Genomic DNA, 20983 nt, shown 5'->3' with positions numbered 1-20983 from the left:
GAGATTTGGCTCACCACACACTTCCCACTCCCGAGGGGCAGCAATTTACATACACTGATCTCTGGAATTCAAACTGCATACCTAGAGGGCAGACACAGAGGGCCGATTTGTCCTGGTGGCTGGGGAAATTGCGGGGTGGTCCATCCTCTTTATTAATATATACAGTCCTAATTACGACTGTCCTGATTGTTTCCAAACATGCTCCGAACACCTACGCTCTTTCCCTGGATATGAGGTGGTGTGGGCTGCGGATTATAACATAGCGCAGTCACTACTCCAGAACAGGTCCTCCTCTGTAAAAAACACTCTTTCAAGGCCGGCTCATAAATGCAAGTCCATTGCGGCAGATTACGCCCCTCATTGATGTATGGCGTCTCCATCACCCCAGTAGTCGCAAATTCACTTACTCTTCAAGTGTCAATGGGAGCTCGTCCAGAATAGACTACATCCATATGTCCCCAGAGCTGGCCCGGATAACCCGCAAGGCGCAAATATTAACCCAGACCTTGTCTGACCATTCCTCAGTCCTTGCGCACTTCATGGACCCGGTATCCCCGTCCTAACAGCTCTGCTGGAGATTCAGAGCCTGTGCGCTGGAGGACATAACATTTTGCGAAGATATCCACAAATCTATCATTGAGTTCTTCCAAATAAATGCTGACTCATTCTCCGATCCCAGGGTAGTTTGGTAAACCTTTAAAGTCCTTATCTGGGGGTGGTGCATCTCCCAAGAGCGTGGGGTTCTGAAATGTATTTGCAGATCCATTTCTTCCAGGGAATCAGAACTAAAAGACCTGGAGACCCGACAGGCTCGTCAAGACTCTCCAGAGCTTTGGGTTGAGCTGGAGCGCAAGAGGGAGGAGATCCATACTCTGATGACAAGTGAGGAGCAGTTCTTGGGTGATCCGATAATAACCACCAGGTATGGGGAAGGTGACCACTCCAGTAAGACCCTGGCTTGGGCCATTAGACAGGAACACCATTTCAATCCCATAGTAGAAATCGAGATGCCCGATGGGGAACTCCCTAGAGAGTCTGGGAAAATAAATGACACATTCCAGGAATACTACGGGAGACCCTACTCCACACAGACTATGGCTGGTCATGATGACATTGTGCAATATTTGGATGGGGTTGCCCTGTGGTGGCTGGACCCGGAACACAGAACCTCGCTAAATAACCCTCCCTCTGATGATGAATTTCTCAAGGTAATCCGGTCCCTCCCAAACGGTAAAGCCCCCGGAACTGATGGCATCACAGCTGAACTATATAAAACATTCCCTAGCCGACTCATTCCCCACTTAAGGAATATGTTTGAGGCGAACAGCTCGACGGGCGTCCTCCCAGAGTAAATGCGCGTCCTACAAGCCACTTTGACACTTTCCCTGGTGAATACTGATATTAAGAGCAAAAAAATTGTATTAGTTATTTTGGATTCGTTATAATAACATGTAACTGACAGAACTGACAAACTAACTAGTCCTGGTACATTTAGGGCATGCATACATACAGACAGAAGTTTGAGGAAGGGGAGCATGGGGGAACAAATTAGTCCAGTCCAGCAGGGCCCTGCGTTAAGTGCAGAGAGGTTTCCCCACTCATAGAGCGTGATCTGAAAGTGCAGTAATGCTGAACATAGTGCAGTGGCCCAGAGGCAAGTGCAAAAGATTGGCATGGGAGCTTCAGACCTGTAAGGCTCTGTAGGTGAACCAGGCAACCAGTCAGCAAAACTGAACAGAGTTAGGGAGGAAAAGGGGGGTGAGAGAAAAAGAACAGAGGTTAGCAGGGGAGAGGGAGAGAGAAGGAGGAAGAGAAGAGGAAGGTCTTCAAGAGTTTATGGAACTTAAGGTGCTTCGGCTCAAGATGGAGAGAGGCAAGGAGGCTGTTCCAGAGGTAGGCACCTGCAGAGAATAGAGATCTACCCCCAAATCTCTGTTTGTGAAAGTGGCTCACCCGCAGAGAGTTGGAGGAGGATGAGTGGAGTACTCTAGTGGGAGAGTATTTTTGAAGAGAGTGTTGTAGATAGTCAGACCCCAGCTCCAGAAATGATTGTGGATTATGCAGAGGGTCTTTAACGGTTGCCAGACATTTGGCCGAAAAAAATTGGTCGACCAGACAAATGGTCGAACCAATTTGATTGAAAACCAAATGGTCGAATTTTTTTTTTTTTAATTTTAACCCTTTTTTTCATTTTTTTGGGGGGGTCCCCCCCAACCCCCTTTTTTTCTCTAAAAACCCCTTTTTTTACTAAACGAAAACCCGAAAAATAAATATATAAATAAAAAAAAAAAATTCAACCATTTGGTTTGCGACCAAATTGCGTCGACCAAATTGCAGTCGACCAGTTTTTTTTCGACCAGTTGACTGGACACCGTCTTTAACTTGATCCTTGCAGCCATGGGGAGCCAGTGGAAGGATTTCACTGCTGGAGAGATGCGGTCCTTGGGCTTGAGGTCAAGCATAAGTCTTGCAGTTCTGTTCTGGATGAGTTGTAGAGAACAGAGAGTAGAGGTAGGACGATTGAGACAGAGGCTGTTGCAATAGTCCAGCCTTGAGAACACCAGGGCTTGCAAGGTGGTGCGTCTCTGGGGGAAAGTGAGAAAAGGCAGAATAACTCTCAGGATGTGCAGTTGGTAGTGGGACTTTTTGGAGATTTCCGAGACGTGAGAGGAGAAGGAGAGATGATCCCTAGATTTTTTGCCTCATTAGTAGGTGAGGGTGCAGTGTTCCCAATGAGTATGATCTCTGTCTTACTGGAATTCAGGCAAAGATTGTAAGCCTCAAACCAAGGCTGACCTGCAGATAGACAGTCAGGAATGAGCGAGGAGGAGGAGGCAGAGAGTAGCCTGAAAGAGAGCTGTGTGTCATCCGCATAACACTAAAGTTAGAGGTAAAGGTAGAGATCCTGTGAGTCATGGGGGCTATATAGATATTGAACAACTAGGGGGATAGGTTAGATCCCTGGAGGACACCACAAGTAGAGAGAGTAAAAGAGGAGAGAAAGGACCCAAGTTTCACCTGAGAGGGCCGGTCAGAGAGAAAGGAGGTGAGCCACACCTGGGCCTGATCTGTGATTCCCAGGGTATAATGGAGATGGGTGATTAGGTTGTTGTGGTTTACACTCTCCAAAGCAGAAGAGAGGTCGAGAAGAATGAGGACAGAGGGAGAGTTAGAGTCAAGATTTGAGAGCAGATCTTCACAGGTGTTCAGAAGAGTAGTTCCCATGCCTCTGGATGCTCTAAAGCCAGACTGATGGTCACGGTTACAACCAACACATTCAGTGTGGAGGGTAAGTTGAGTGAAAGCAAAACGAAAGAAAGCCAGACTGTGTTTACTTAACTTTATCAGCCAGCATCTGTCATCAATACAAGCAAATCCTGCTGTGTGCATCCCTGTGTACAATAAGTGTTAGACTGACATGAACACTCAAATGCACTGTGAAAAAGTCCCTTTGAATAATAACCCTGAACAAGTGATTAGCTCTCGGGGTCTGTTCCTGGCCATCTCTGAACCTGCCATCACCCGCTGCGAGCATGTGTGCAGCTGACACAAAACCGCATCCGAGAGCCTTCACAAGGCTCCAGCATGCCTGGATACAGTGTACCAGCAACATGCTAGTGCTCCTGAAGTTTAATGTGAAGAAAGTGCATTGGAATCCATACACAACAGAAGACCTGAGCAATGTGTTTGGTGAAGGTAATGTAATGGGTTGCAGCAATCAGTAATAACATGCTGACGGTTGGTTGAGAATGGTTAGGACCCGGAAAGATTGTGGTTGCGGGGTGGCCATCTGACAGTTTGCCTAGGGTGGTAAATTTCCTTGCACAGGCCCTGTCTCTGGTCAAGGAGTATGTGAGCGCTCCTTTCCTTATGGACTCTTCCTGGCACATTTAGGCGTCACATTTGTTTGTGGGGGAACTGACTGTGATCAATGAGCAGTGAATGCGCACAAAAGTATTCCAGATGAGCCCCCACTGGACTCGAGGGCTCTGCATTTTTACATTACAATTCTCACTGAAAAACCCCTTGCAACGTCTTGTGTCAAACCCCTGGCCATATATGCCAAACCGAAGGGCCCTTTCTGCCTTCAACACGTGTGCGGTGAAACGGCTGTCGGTCACAACGGGAGATACTTAGGCTCGGCTCCATTCTTCATTGCTTTTAAACTCTGACGTGGTGGAGAGGAGGGAGCATAACCTCCTTTCCATAAGCTTGACATGTGGTGCTCAAACTGATCTTGAAAAGGCTCCTTGAAATGGCAATGGCATAACTGGGCCCCCGTCACTCGTGGAAGGCGGGTCCTTTTGCCCCACACAGGAGAAAGCAGGCACTCACAAATCTGAGGAACATAAAGCATGACCACAACGTATCCTTGCAGTAGGAGACGCAGGATGAGGTGTGGTTAAATCCAGCTCTCGTATCACAGACTTTTTTCTCAGCGCTAAAAGGACATCTGAATGAGAACGTTGTGGAAACCTGCTTAATACATACCTCCACTGTTGAACTGTGCACTGAATTAATGGGAGAACTCCAGCCCGTGTTTGGGGTCTAAGACAATCGAGTCCGTAGTTAAGGCCTTGACTACTCCAGGCTTTGAACATGGTTCAGACTCAGTGGCAGGAAACGTCAGCTTCCTCTTACAGGGTACTCCCCCTATAAGTATCCTATTTAGTCCGATTTTGCCTGTCCAAATAATGGCTGTTGAAAGGGATGTTCAGAATGGTGAGTGCAACCAAAATGGCAGCACAGCCCACGGGGTAGTACATACTCAGGTTGCTGCTTACCCTGTCCTGGAAAGCAAAGCTAGTAGAATAAATTGCTTTCATGCCCACCAAGTGAGTTGTTGGAGGAGTTACCACCACCCAATCTGTCCCTGCTTGATGAAAGGACGTGTGAAGGATCATGTGTGGAATTAAGCCAAACTTTGCAGCAAATGCGCACAAACACGTTTTTGAGGGTAAAAAACAGGGAGCAAAGCAACAAAATGCATTTGATGCAAATATTTTCGATAGATAGGTTTCAATGCTAAAAACGTTTGTTGGAAAGTGTTCGTTGGAAAGCCCATAAAATGTTTTCCAGTATTCTCCAGCAACAGCAGACCAACGTGCCGGAGACTCAAGAAAAGGACCGAACAGCATCAAACTGCACCACTACAAACAGGAAACAGTAGGCGGACGGTTCCAACACTTCCATCCTTAAACAGCTGGCTTGTTTTCACTTTTTTTGCATAGGCATAGTGTAAGCATTTGCTAGGCACTTCCATAATGGTACTACATGACCATAAGATGCAGCGGCTAGCATATGGTATGAATACTAGGGCATATAATATGGCAGTGACTGTTAAATGCTTACCTAATACCTTTAAAAGACCCCATTGTTTCAACATGATTGAATTGCTTAAACAATGAGTAGCTCAGGGCATATTTGGTTTTTGCTCTAAACAGGTAGTTGAAACAGATCCCAGTAGTGTGTGTTTTGGGTAGAGAGGGACAGGAAGTGGGTGGAAATGGCCAAAGATATTAGCAAAGGCATGGGTGGTGAAAGGGCAGGTTAAAAGCAAAACAAAACACACTCACTATGTTTCCCCATCCTTACATCCATCTCCCTCCTATCAGCACTTCTATGCTAATAGTTGTGCCTTCATAGATACCACTAAAATGCCACCTAAGAGTTAAATACTAAAATTGGACAGGGTTTCGTTCGAATAGGCTGGGTAGAGGATTTTATTTTCTGTGGCAATTTACTTTCTTGATTAACCTGGGAAGCAAGTCATTTTGATCGAGGACGTTGTGGCAAAGTAGGATGTTTTGAGATACAAATGTGCCCATGCCATTCAAGAACAAGAGACTGTTAAAACATAAGCAGTTATTGCCAAATCTAAGTGATTTAGCCGCAGCAGAAACTACCAAGGCCGAAAGGTTTGCATGAGAAAGGTGCAAACTACCAAAGGTTTGCACCTTTCTCATGCAAACACACATACATACTCACACCCACACCCACAACAGACCCATAACACCTCCCACCCACACCCTCAGCACACCCCCTTCCACCAATTGCAGTTGTTAATTTGTTGTAAATCCATCCAGTATTTCTTTTTTTTTAAACAAACAAAATGTAAGGCAAAAACCTTTGTGATACCTATGTCCGCTCTGCGGACATACTTCCCTGTTCGCTCCGCGGACAGGACACCAATTTGATAATCGCCTTGCGTCATGTCCATGTCCACGCGACGTGTTGTCTGATTAGCTGGGATGAGGTATGAGGTGCATCAAATTATTTTGATGCGCCCGCCATATTGGATGCGCGGACATTCACTGGAAGCATGCATAAATCCAATTTTGGGGAGTGTGTTGGTATGTATGAGTGCTTGGAGAGGGTGGGGGAGTAAGAGATGGGTCAATGCTGCATTTGTTTAGGTGGGAGTAGGCCGTGATGTGTCCACGATGTCCACGGTCACCGCGGTTGTCCGCGGACATACTAGCATTGCGCGCACTACTGGCTATTCTACTTTGGTATGATGTTGGTTTTAGGTCATTAGAAGAGCATTGAGTGAAGAGGGTATGTATTGAAGAGTGTGTACGTTGGTTGTAATTATTTTTTAGAATGTTAATTGAAGTGGAGAGTTTTGAGGTGGATGTGTTATGTTTTTTGGGTTGTGGTCATTTGGTAGGTGTTTGTTTCTATGGGTGTGTTATGCTGTGGTGGTTGTGTCAGTAGGCCTTGCACCCAAGAATCCAGGTCCTGGCCACAGCCACTGCAGCATAACTCTACAATGCTACCAAAACATTTGATTGTGGTACGTGGGCTGCTTAAGGGAAATGTTTTAACACATGTGAGTACTGATTGGTAGTAGTGTAATATTGTTTATAGGATAGTGAGATGATGTGTGTTTGTCTGTTTGTTGGATGGGTTCAAATTGTTGGTATGGAAGACTCTAGGCATTTTGGGTTGTATTTATTGGTGAGGTGTTCGTTTGCATGGCTGTGTTATCTTGCAGTGTTTGTGAGTTTAATTATTATATACTTACTGTTTCCTTTGGTGAGGCTGTATGAAGAGTTTTGACCAGGCCATGCAGTCAAGAGGTGGATGTATTATGTTTTTGGGTTGTGGTCATTTGGTAGGTGTTTGTTTCTATGGGTGTGTAATCCTGCAGTGGTTGTGGCCAGGGCCAAGAGTCTTGGGTGCATGACCAAAGGCCGTAGGCAATTAGATAGCAGTTGGTGTATTCTATTTGTTTATTTCTTTTTCCATTTTAGTGGTATTCATGGGCGTCTCTGAGCCTTCAAAGCCTGGACATTTTCTAGGCCCTCTTTATGCATGCACATCAGTTAGGGGCTGACCGCAGCCTTTTGACAAGTGGTGCATGTGCACGCCAAAGAATGTAAGGGGTGCAAACCAGTGGGCTGCCATGAGATCACCGGCTGGCCTCTTTGCCTTGGCAGTTTCACACGTGTTGAAAAGACACACAGAGCACCTCTTAAGCCAGTGGGCAGTGCTAAGCTTTTCATTAATCATCTAAATACAACACCCCCCCTAATGCCTGCACTGTGCTGTAGTTCCTTTATTGCATTCAAGGTAGCAGCAGGGTGATCGGGTCACAGTGACCCGGTCCCTGATGTGGCATGGGGCCAGGGTGGGCTACGGTACGTGTACGACTGTTCTTTCAGGCAGCCGACCCGACCCTGTCACCCCACCCATAAGCAGAGGGGCGTGAGAACTAGAGGCAGGATAGAAGAAAACTGGGACAGAGAAGGCCAAGAGACACATAGGCAAATGTGTAAAAAATACAAAGCAATTTCTATATTTGTACAGGTGGATCCAAATTAAGCACTTGTCCACCTATCCAATGAACAACCACTGCTCTCTGCCCACACCTGAATCCCTGCTACAGGGATACCTCTGTCCACAGCAGAATCCCCACTGCAGGGCTACCTCTGCCCACACCAGATTCCCTGCTGCAGGTCTACGTCTGTCCACAACAGATTCCCTGCTGCAGGCCTACCTCTGTCCACACCAGATTCCCTGCCGCAGGCATACCTCTGTCCACAATAGAATACCTGCTTCAGGCCTACATCTGTCCAAATCAGAATCTCTAGTGCAGGTATGTCCTGCTGCCCACATCAGAATCTCTGCTACAGGGCTACCTCTACCCATATTGATCAACCTAGAACCGCCAGGCCTAACTTTTCCCATATGTGTTCAGCCTACAACCTGCACAGGCTAGCTTCGAGTGAATGGCATATTTCTGGTCCACCCAGAACACCTTGCTCCCCACCTACACATTTCTGAGTATCCACAGTGCACCTTTTGTCCACCTTGCACAATACTTGCCATCCCACACCTGAGGCCCCTTCCCTCTTGTCTCTTTTCACATACTACCTGCCCATTCCTGAAAGACACTCATGTCAACCTCTTTGCTCCTGTCTCCATGGGCCCATCCATTCCTGACAACAGTTCAAGCTCACCTGGGAAACATTCTGGCCAACATCTTCAAGCACCCCAACACCCACAGTCAATTCACACACTACAAGTCCATACCTCGGACCGGTCCCTACCCCCTCTCACCTAAAACATTATCGGCCAATACAAGGAACTACCTCAACACACCTGGCACATTGCTAATATATATATATATTACATGGCCCACAGTAGTGGACGTGTAGTTATGGTTAAACTCATAGAAATAGCACTTTTTGGGCGGGTTATAACTTTGCTCCCACTGGATAGATCTTCACCAAACTTTGCAAAAATAATACACGGCCCACTCTGAACTGCAAAGTTTGGTGAGGTTTGGTCAATAGGGGGCAGAGTTATAGGGTGGGTCCCAAAATGTATTTTTTTTCCCATAGACATAATGGGAAGAGATTTCTGTCGCACCTAGAGCCCAAACCGCTGGACTGATTTTTACCAATTTTTCGGCAGGAGCGGGGCTGTTCATTTGCATGGCTGTGTTATGCTGCAGTGTTTGTGAGTTTAATTATTGTATACTTACTGTTTCCTTTGTTGAGGCTGTATGAAGAGTTTTGACCAGGCCATGCAGTCAAGATTGTAGTGTTTGGCAACAAGTGCTGCAGCATAAGATACCCATGGAAGCAAACATTTTGGATTGTGGTTTATGGTCAGGTGTTTATTTGAATGTTTGCTCAGTTCCTGTGTTTGTTGATTAAATCATTGGGTCTGTGGAAAAAAAAATCCATGCTGGTTTAAAAAAAAAAAAAACTTCTACGTTGTGGTACAATATATTTCTTTCATTGATTTCAATAAGAGGAATTAAATAGGTGTATGGTTGTTCATTTGGAAGTGGTGGTAGTGTTGTTGCAATTAGATAGCAGTTGGTGTATTCTATTTGTTTATTTCTTTTTCCATTTTAGTGGTATTCATCTATGGGGGTCATTCAGAGTATGGCGGTAGGGGGTTAACGGCACTGGTAAGGATGCCGTTGCCGTTAACCCCCTACTGCCGTATTCCGAGGTCCCTTAGCGGGTCCCACTAGGGCTGGGTGGTTTTACCAGCCACCCTTAGCGGGACCCGTTAAGGGACCATGGAGCTAATAACAGGGCCACAATTTGCAGGCCCGTTATTAGCTCCTTCCCCATTTCCATTGCGCCCTATTGGGGCCCAAATAGGAATGGGGAATGGTTTTGGAAATGGGGATTTACCAGGACCGTATAGTTAGGAATGTCACTGTAAGTCCCCATTCCGACTCCCCGAACCCAGACCTGAGTTTGGAGGCAGCCATGGTGCTATTAGCACAACAGAAGATGTGAATGACCCCCTATCTGTTGGCTTGTTGCAGACTTTTGGGACAGTTAGATACCTGTTGCCGTATTGTAACTGTTTATTTTTTGTTTAATTGTAGTGGTATTCATGTATGTGTTTCTTTGTTGCAGATTCTTGGGGCAGTTAGATGCCTGTTGGCGTATTCTAACTGGTCATAAGTTTGAAGTTAAAGTGTTGTTTATTTTCCTACACAGATTAGTTATTACATTTTGGTTTTAAGAATATTAAGTAAGCGTTCACAAGATTTGTTGATAATCTCTGTTTTAGATAGTGGTACTATCATTACATTCAAATCATCACAATTCTTTTTTATACATGTATATACTGATTCATGGAATTATTTGCACTGAAAACGCAGATTTGCACACCTTTCTGCCCGAAAATCCCCATATTTTAAACAGGGATTTTCGGGCAGAAAGACCCACAAATCTGCATTTTCAGCGCAAGTAATTCCATGAATCAGAGACGTAGTGTAGTGACCTGCCTTGGCTGTGGCTCCTGCGCGGTAGATTATACCTATTGTTGTGAAGGTTTTCTTACCAAGTGATACTTGACCATATGTGAATCCAGTCAGCTTGCAGTTGTTTTTGGTACCATCTGCATTATAACGTAAAAGTATTAGTATTACGTATTTACTATGGGTCTGTATTTGTAAGGTGGAACGATTATCGGGATTGCAGGTAGTACATAATCTGCCATGGGTTGCATTTTGTACAAGTTGTTGAAATGGAATGGGTTCACAGTTAGGTATAGATATATACACAAAGCGTTCATTAGGAACTTGTTCTTCTACTACATGCCTGCAAAGAGTGCATGTATGTTCCTCATGTATGAAATCAAGAAGATTACATTTATAGGTATGCGTTTGTTTTCTAGTACTTGTAGCAAGTACATTAGAAATTCTTGTGGATCTTCTTGTGAGTTTATAGTGAATTTGACCATTTCAGCACAGTAATCTAATTCCTGTCTTATTTTATGAACACTGAAACTGTTGTCAGGATTGTTGGTTGCATTTCTATGAAGGACTAACATTTGCAAACAAAATTGGTCTGTACCGTGTAAGTAAATGTTGTCAATAATTGGTGGCAATTGTAATAGAATATTTATAGCAATAGCAATTTACACCAGTTGTATTTGAAAATTTGAATGGACCTGACAGTTTTGTGTCCAAGTCATTTGTTGGGAGTGTGCGTTGCTTCTGTAAAGAGCTACTTGAGTTAATTTGAGCAGTAGATTCTTCTTTGGTTGTGGTCCTTGATGAAGTATTACCTTCTTTTATTTTCTTTGGAGGAATTGCTGTGAGATCCTGCATAGATTGAGTCTGAAGTAGTTTTCTTTTACAACGTTTTGCTTTTTGCGGAGCAGGATAGGTTTTTTTATGGGGTATAGAGGGAAACACAGTCTATTGTATTCTAGAATGCAAGAAATATTAGCATTTCCTTTACTTGCATCAAAGTTGATTAGAAATAGCCTGTCAAGTGTACGTAAGCTTGATAGTGGTACAGAGCTCATGCCTTCTTTAAAGTCTGTGCTACCAATATCTATCAGTGCTTTATCTACGGTAAGACCTTGTGATTTGTGAATGGTGACTGCATATGCTAGAGTTAGAGAGCATTGTTCTCTGTGTACATACATGTTTTTTTATGAAGAAGGAAGCAGGCAGTTGAGCATCTATCCTTTTAAATTCGGATAGTTTGCCAAAGAGAATATTGACAAATTAAATATTGTTGTCATGTGGGTATGTTTGATAGCCAACAACTGTACCAAGTGCTCCATTAACTAGTCCTTGGTCGGCTTCAAGGTTACGTTTGAGCATTACTCTACAGTTTAAAGATCATTATAATATTTTCTCCAAACCAGCTGTGTTAGAGATAGAGTTTTCCAACATTGTGAGCGTTGTTGTGGCTTGTTGACACATGGGTAGTGTCATACCATGTACGTCCAGTATGTCTGTGGAGGCAATTTGAACTATTGGTTGCATATCTTTTTTTAACATTGTTTCATTCAATTTTGAACAGCTTGCAAGAGTTGCCATCAAGGACATACAATTGACATGTGTGTGTGCTAATTGTTCCATGACATCAGTAGCACATGAGTTATGGCCATAGAGTGCATGGATGTACCTGGTTTTTAATATAGTTTGTGCTTCTTGATATAGAACACCAACTCTAATACTTTTTAAAATGTTGTAATATGTCAGGTCTGCAGACTGACGCATATTTTCAGTTAATTCTCTGTATTGGAAATGTTGCCAAAGGTTGACATTTTCTATTCTGGCAAGAGTTTTATGGCAGAGTTTGTGCCCCAAGGTTTTAAAAATAGGTTCAGCTTTCACTGGTGTTAATTGAAGAAGATCTCTGAAAACAATAATTTGTTTTCCTCCAAAGAGCTCTTCATAGTTTGTTTTGAGGACCTCTTGTAGTCTGAGTTGAATGAAAGCCAACATTAGGTTAGAGACCATGCTCACCTCATCTATTAGCAGCATTTTCATTTGTTTGATTGCAGCTTCTGTAGAAAGTTATTAATAGTCTAATTTGTTCTGGTGTTCTACTGGAAGGAGTAGTAATCGGTGTAAAGTGACACTGCCTATGTTGTAGGCAGCTAAACCTGTGGGGGCAGTTGAAACAGCTAACAGTTTGTTGTTTGTCAATTGTTGGAGGAACTTGCTGATGATTTTGATTAAGTATGTTTTGCCGGAACCAGCTTGACCACTCACGTATAACAGTATAGGTTTGTAATCTTGGCAGGTACAGTTTTTCTTTTCATGTTGCACACCATGTGCAATTTGTTTTGTTACTTTTTGGAAAATGGTACGCAGCTCAGTGTTTAGTTGTGATTTCAGTACAGCAAAGTCTTCTGTAGATTGCTCATACTGACACATGGTGTTTTCTAATTCTTCCATTGGCTAATTGTGCCTTATTTGCTATTAGTGGCTGTCCAAGTGGTTCTTGGCTTCCCGTTACAGAAGGTTGGCTATTGTCAGGAGTGTCCACATCTAGTTGGACCTGGAGTTCTTCTTCGTGTCGCTGTTAATTGTGCAACATTTTTTGGTACGGTGTAAAGTTTATGTCTGTTATAGTGCTTTCCTTTGCTTTGAAAGCCTCTTCATAGGAGTCCTACACATCCAGTAAGTCTTCTTTTTTTCTCCATGGTTTAAAACATTGTAGCAGGGACATGTAATACAGTGCTTTATGTTGAGGAGTTTTTAATGACAACTTGATGTGATTAATTAAGCTGCGTTTGTTAAGTTTCACAAATCTGCCTTCACAATTTGCCACTCTGTATATACCTTTCTTTTCAGCAGGTTTAACATTCTTTTTGAATGTGAAGTTTTGAGCTTTGTGGTATAGACACATGGTTTCCAAAGTGGTACTCCTGTTTGGGTAGTATGTGTCTAGTAAATTGTTTTTCAAAATGTCTTGGCTGTTGGGATCATTTGTGGCTATTGTCCTCATATGATTTGAAAAATCTTTTTCTAGAATTAGCCATACTATATTGTCAGATTTTCCATACAAGGCAGTACCGGTTAAACGGTCTGCAGCTTCAGAGAAGCCACATACCCTATGAGAGAGCATTTTCAACCCTAAGCTCTACAATTTCTGTGATAATGTTTTATCAGATGTCCTAAGGCTCTGTTTTCTCTGCTTTGGTTAAGTAAGTTGTGACATATCGTGCAACTGCAGTGGAATTGTCTACAATGTACTGCACATCTATGTTTGGATTCCATAGGAGGGCAATGATTGCATTGTAATCATTGATGTATTTTGATTATTCTGTTCTTTTTATGCAATATGTGTCCTCAGGTAATTTACCTTTGACACTATGTCTAACTGAAAACATAAAGTTGTTTACTTGACCTGTTGTTCAAACTGGTCTAGGGAAACCAAAGTGGCATTTGGTGTAGGATTTCCCTTTGTTTTTATATTTGTGACAACAATATTTCCCACATTTGTGTCTTTGAAACTGTCAAATTTGTGCAACTACATTGTTCCTGTCTGGTGTGCCCCTGCTGGACAACGTGGAGGTCGAGGTACACCTTCACGAGATTCTACTGCATCAACAGGGATTCCAGGGAGGAGACGAGAGTCAGTCAAGCAATGCTGAGCAACCAGTTCACTTGAAGGTAAGCCTGGTGAGGAGGGAAGAGATGCTTAATGTTGAGCCCTGCCACCTCCCATGGTTGTGCATGTGTACCGCTATGTATTCTTTATTCATGAGCATGTGAATCCATGCTAGACCCAATGCTGGAAAAGGAACCAGTTACTTAAGCGAACCCTCCCACCTCCCCCTCAGCAGCTCTTCTCTTGGTCCTACTGCCACTTTGCTACCAAATTTGAGGATGGCTGCCAGAGGGGCTTAGTTAGAGGGCAGTCATTGGCTGGGACAGTATGACCCAGAGACCAGTGATTTTGATTGTTAGGAGAAAGACAGTTCAGAAATTAAACTGATTTTTTTCCTTTACCTAGAATTCCTAGCCTGACGATGGGGAATATTCATGAGCGTGTGAATCCATGCCAGACCCATGCTGGAGAACAGTTACAGGTAAGTAACTTGTACCTCATTGGGGTTTCCCAGCCTGATTGTGGGGGAGTTGGGGGAGGAGGGGGAATGTTCACAGCATGTGAATCCATGAAAGATACCAATGCTGGAGAAATGGAGTTACAGGTAAACTACTCCCTTCCCTCATTTTATAGTTGTATGGTCTTACAGCTGGCACTCTAGACTATTGTAATGCTCTTTACCTTGCTCAGCCAGCGTACCTTCTTCAGTGGCTGCAGGTGCTATAGAATTTCGGCAGCCCGACTGGCAGTGGGTGCCCCAGTTCAGCTCTATCACACCAATCATGGGAAAATTGCATTGGCTCCCGGTGGCAAAGTGCATTAAATTTAAGGCTTTGTGTGTGGTTCACTGAGCTTTCTTTGGGCAAGGCCCTGGCTGTCTACACGCAAAATTTCACACCTACATTCCGACGAGGAACCTTTGCTCAATTTCATTCCCAGGTTTAGGCTGCCTTGTGTGGGTGGGCGTTCTGTCTCTGTGGCTGCTGCTACTCTGTGGAACTCTACCCATGTGACTGCGAGCTCTTGAGGATCCCCTCTTTATGTCGTGCCCTGAAGAGGTATCTTTTTACAGCGCAATGGTTGTCTCTGGTCAGTCCTGAAACTCTCAGCGCCAGGATGCCCCTGTTGGTGAAGGCCCGCTTTATACATTTGCTTTACATTACATGTGAATCCATGCCAGACCCATTCTGGAGAACAAAAGTTACAGGTAAGTAGCCAGGTGCTTTCTGTTCAGTCTGGAATGAGTGCACCCTATGACACCTTACACTCGACTGACCTGGACTATGTTGCCTGAGGGCATTCACCATACCAGCGCTTTGAGGTCATACCAATTATATATAGAGCGCTATACAAATGCCAAGTAAAAACCAAATCCATTTTTACTACATTGCTTAATGCTGCTTTGTCTGTGGGTCATGCATCATTAATCAAAAACTCTGCTGAGGTGTCTTGACGGGCTGAGGGGATGTTTGCCTTAAAGTAGTCCTATATGGACCTGATTGCTGATTCTTTAAGTCTCATTGGTCTGGAGCATACTTTGTTTTGTTATAGAAGTTGCTTAATGTTTGCCAGCTATGGCATGTTGGTGATGGGGTGGTAGTTTATGGGGTGGCTCCTGTGGTCTAGAAGGGACTTATTTAGTCACACTTAATAGAACTCGCCCTCCACTTTTACACCACGGCTCTAGAAAGAACAAATACTCTAGCCACCAAACTGGCTCTCACATCCTCCAGGCAATACTCCCCCCCACCCCCTACCCCCTTTACTGGCCAGCCCACCAGCCGCGACCACTACTCAACCTACGCTCGAATCCTTCAGTCCAATATCACCAAAGCAATTTCTCAAACTTCTATCTGCTCGCAAACCATCTGGCTCTCTGCTGGACCCCTGCCCAGCCACAACCCTCAAAGAAATTTTCGCTTCAACCAGCGCAGGAGAACACGCAAGATCCATCATAAATGCCTCCCTTTCCTCTGGGATTTTTCCCGACGCATTCAAAATGGTTCATGTCAAACCTCTAATTAAGAAACCCTCCCTCTACCCTCTCGAGCCAAAAAACTACCGGCCATCTCAAACACCAGGTTCCTTGCCAAACTCATTGACCGAACTGCCTACTCCCAACTAGATGCATTTGTCGAAGCCAACAACCTTCTAGATCCTGCACAATCAGGTTTCAGAGCTTGTCACGGAACTGAAACCACCCTAACCTCAATCTGGGATGACCTTAAAATGATGGCAGACTCCACCGTGGGATGCGCCGCACTAATCTTCCTTGACCTATCCGCTGCCTTTGACACTATCAATCACTCAATCCTCCTAGACCGCCTCCACTCCCTAGGAATTTGTGGAACCGCTCTTAAATGGATAGCGACACGGGAGTCCCACAAGGAGCATTCCTATCTGCCATCCTATTCAATCTCTACTTGCTCACCCTCCCACCAATAATTCGTTCACACAACATCTTGTGTTACAACTACGCCAACGACACTCAACTAATTCTAAAACTTATGAACTCAAAACCCAACTCCAGACCTGACCTGGCCTCCTGCCTCCTTGACATAGAACTCTGGATGACCCAAAGCCACCTCTTGTTAAACCCTTCCAAAACGGAAATCATGGTATGTGGCAACTCCGAACTTCTTCCACACCCACTACCCTGGTCATCCACCATGGGCAACTCACCGACCCCCCTCCAACTCAGTGAAAAATCTTGGATGCACCCTTGACGCTGACCTAACACTCTCGCACCAAGTCAACGTCTCAAAGTCCTGCCACTACTATACCTTAAAACCCTTAGGCGCATCTTTCCATATCTCTCATTTCCCAACAGACTCTCCGCAGTTCAATCAATCGTTATATCAAGACTCTACTACGCAAACCACCTATATCTCAGAGTCCACGCGTACCAACTGAATAAACTCCAAAGGGCCAAAAAACGCGGCAACCAAAATGCTACTTGCACTCGGCCCAAGAGACCACATCTCCCCAGCCCTTAAGACGCTGCACTGGCTTCCAGTAGCACGAAGAGTGGCTTTCAAAACCTTATGCATCTCCCATCGAGTGCTGCATAAAACCGGACCTCAATATCTTCAAGACACGCTAAAACCCGATCACCCCCCACGCACCCTAAGATCAAGCTCAGCTGATCTTCTAGTCATACCTAAGACAAACTCAGTCAGATTAGGCGGATCGTCATTCTCAGCCTTGGCCCCCACGCTGTGGAACTCACTCGCACCCCACATCCGCCTAACTGAGGATTTAATGTCTTTCCGCAAAATGCTGAAAACCTGGCTCTTCCCCTAAAACCAACCCGTACCAAGCTAACCCAACAGACCAACAGCATCTCAATGACACCAATCCACTACCTGATGCAAGAAATGGACAGCTAATAACCCATAATATAAGCTAGAAGGACAAACAGAATTAAATGAGAAAAGTAGATCAAAGCAGGGAAATGGCTAATAAGAATAATCATACAGAAACAGTAAAGAGATTTAAATCTCTGTGAAATGGACGGAATGCACAAGGAGCGACTGAAGTGAATGGCGTGGATGCAATAGATAAAACTGATGAAGCCTGGGGAACGGAGGAATGCACTGAGTGGAAGAATGCATGAGTGGAAGAACAGATAACTATATAGTTCAAACGAGTGTATAAATCAAATGAGTGAACAGATCGGATGAGGGTATAGAATAGACGATCAAAATAATCGCTGGTGCAGATAAATGTACAACGCTGGCGAGTGTATAGAACGGATGAGTGTATAGAACGGATGAGTGTATAAGGCGGATATATAGAACAGGATTACTGCATATCAGCGAATGACCTTATTGCTGTTGAATGAGTGGAAATCAAGAGTGCATAAAGCAGATGAGTACACAAAGCAGATGAGTGTGGAAGAGGGGATGAGTGCATAAGAGGGGATGAGTGCATAGAGATGCTGAATGCATAAAGCAGACGGAATGAATGAAGAACATAGATGGAGTCTATATGGATAGAACAAATGTTACACGTGAGTGCATACATGAGACAGACAGGAGGGCATGCATTGAGCAGACAAGAGTGCATGCGTGGGGCAGGCTGGAGTGAGTGGAGCTAATCTTGAGTGCATGAGCGCGTTGAGTGGGCTGAGGGTATGGAGCCATCTGGGGTGCACGAAAGTGATAGAAATGTGTGACATATATAGTATGGTCTGGAATGCAGAGAACGTTCAAAAGAGCTTGTATCACATTATAACACACCACCACGCTTACTCTCTCCTTACACCACCACTCAACTAGAACACAGAGATACTATGACTCCATTCGGTATATCTGTTCTCATACCAACATTCTGCCTCATACTCCCCATCACTCTAAATAAACACTGCTGGTTACCCACCCCCGAGCCAGGCGTTCTCTTCAGGCCTAACGCAGCAACAATCGATCTGGATACATTCTGCCAGAACAAACACATACTCCTGACCTCTCAACCACCATACCTACCGCTAAGAAGCAGCTATTACACTAATACCGCACCAGCTGCACACACATCCGGTGCTCACACGCACCTCGAATCTCTCTACTCTCTCTATTGACCTGAACTTCGGTTCCCAAGAGCGTTCAACCTACCAGCGCCTTCAGACCATACCAATGTTATATAAGGTGCTGTACAAATGCAAAGTAACATAACATAACATAACATGAAGGTATGTGTTGTTTGTGAAGGGATTTCACAAGTGACACATTTTGGATGAACTGCAAAACAGTGGCATCACTATCCTGACCAAATTTAGGAGTATCTTCAATCCACAAAAGCATGTGGATGTGTGGTGCTCCTCTGGCTCGGTATTCTTTTCTCCAAAAGAAGTGTTGCACTTCTCCCAGGGGAGGAACAGTTTTATTACAAAAGAAATGTAGCATAGCAATGATGTGATGATGGAAATATCTTGATACATTCACAGGATCTAGAAAGCAGAGTTCTCCTGGTGTTTTTATATCTATGTTCGCTTTGTTTTTGTTTGCTATGCGTAGGAAGTCGTGTAAATCTTCCCATGCATATTCTGCACAAATTAATGTCACAAACCAAGTGGGTGGGCCATACAGCATACATCTCTGTGACGTCGGGACTAGTAATCTTTTGTACCATGCATGTTTGCTAAAAGATTTGTAATACTTAACTGTAAAATATCATCTTTTTCATGCACTTTTTGTAGTAATTCCGTAGCTGACAAATTTTGAAAATGGGTACCTGATGTCAATGTCTGTGCAACTCACTAGCATAGAGTTGCTAGTTCACTTTCAAAGAGAAGGTGGAATATGTATTCCACGTTTTGTCGGAATCTGTGGTCTTCAGAATGCATTCGTAAAGAGCAGTATTCTGATGCTGTTATTTGTGTGGGTCTATCATCGTACCTTCCTCCTTTTCCAGTAGGAAAAAGTAGAGGAAAGGCGCATGCTTCTATACTTTTTTCCCATATGCTGATTGGAGATCCTTTGGCTTGTCGCATTTAGTAAGTTTCCAGTGCATCAACTATGGTGTCTTTAGAGTGTAATCGGTGAATTGTATAATGGTCTAAAATATTTGATTCTGTAGCATGATCTAGAAGTTGAAATTGACCAGTTTTTAATGACACTTTAATTATTTCAGTGGTTTACCTCAGGTTTTCCTCAATATTAATTTCTCTGTAGTATTCATTGTTGTCTTTTAGATATTTCTGGGTTTGTCTAACTTTTTGTAAGTCCACGAGTTGTTGCCAATTTATTTTGTCTTTTGCAAGTACGCCATTTACTAAGATAATTAAAGATTTATCTATTGGATGTTGCACTCCCAGAGTGTGTACATTTTCTTTGAGATCTAATGGCAAATAAACTACTTTGCCACAAATGCCTTTCACTAATTCAGAGGGAGGTAGTTTTGCTGTTTTTGGTTGGAGGCATATTATTGCTTGAAATGGGTGCACTGTTTGAATTATGATGCTCTCATATAATTTGTGTTGTTGCACAGGTTTTGGTAATGGGAATAATTGAAAGTTAATTGTGATAGCACGTGAAGGTGTTTGGTTGTTGTCAAGGTTTGCAGTCCAGTAATTAAGGAAGCATTAAGGGGTCAATAATTTCATATTTGTTTTCTGCTATTAGATAGACAGCTAATTGGAACCATTTGGAATCCTAATTGGAACCATTTGGAATCTTCATTGTCTTCTCTTTTGTATGGTATGTCTATAGAAAAAGTCCTGTGGTAACACACACACAAATGGTTTGGTACTTCAGCAGATGTACTTTTAATCTTTAGTATTTCTTTTTTGTATGTGTGTAATAGAAGGTTGCCATCTGTACAGTTGTTGGTATTCTGTTTTAAACCAACTGCATTTTGTAAGTGGCTTTCAATTCCAAAATATTTTCTCTGGACTTGCTCTATTTCTTCGAGTAGTTGTTTGGCTGTACAATGTAGACGATTGTTATTTAAGTTGGCTAGTGCTAAAGCAGGATTTTTGGCATAGTAGAGTTTATGGACCAGATTTCTTATAGTTGAATGATGTGCTGATATCATTTTGATATGATGGAAGGTGCTTTTGCAAATAGGTCCAGAAATTCAGGTTAATGAATATCCTTGTAGTTCTGTGTATTTGCGCACTGGACAGGGGTACATATTTTGTAGTAGTTTATTTGTCTTTGCCTTTCACATACTGATTGAGGAAGTGGCATAAAGATTTAAAAGATTTGAAAGATTTTTCTGGCAATGTTACACATTGATGTGCACAGCCATTTGTAGACTGGACGTATTGGTTGAGTGGAATGGACAGGTGATACTGAGTTTTCTGGGGATATTTTTGTGAGGAGCGTTTCTTGTCCCATAATGGTATTATCACGTTTTTCATGAATTTGCTTTTGTTTGTATGCTTCTTCATTGAAATATGGTTCTGTGCTTGTGGAGTGACTCCATTCATCGCCACAGATGTTTGTCAAGTTAACTTTGTTGATATTTTGTTTATTCAGAAGTCTTTTTTGTAGTTTAGTACTTAGTTTTGTTAGCAGTTTCATTCTTCTGTTTGAAAAGGATTGCACTCTCTATGAGAGCTTCTAGGATTAATTTTCTACAGTAGGTTTTAAAGGTTGTGCGTGATTTCTCTCCTGTTTTTATAAGGTTCTGAAGGACTGTGT

Source organism: Ambystoma mexicanum, chromosome 3p (genome assembly GCF_040938575.1).
Source record: "Ambystoma mexicanum isolate Mex_15411 chromosome 3p, UKY_AmexF1_1, whole genome shotgun sequence".
Classification (NCBI taxonomy): Eukaryota; Metazoa; Chordata; class Amphibia; order Caudata; family Ambystomatidae; genus Ambystoma; species Ambystoma mexicanum.
The sequence above is the reverse complement of the archived record's forward strand: the minus strand, read 5'-3'. Positions refer to the sequence as shown.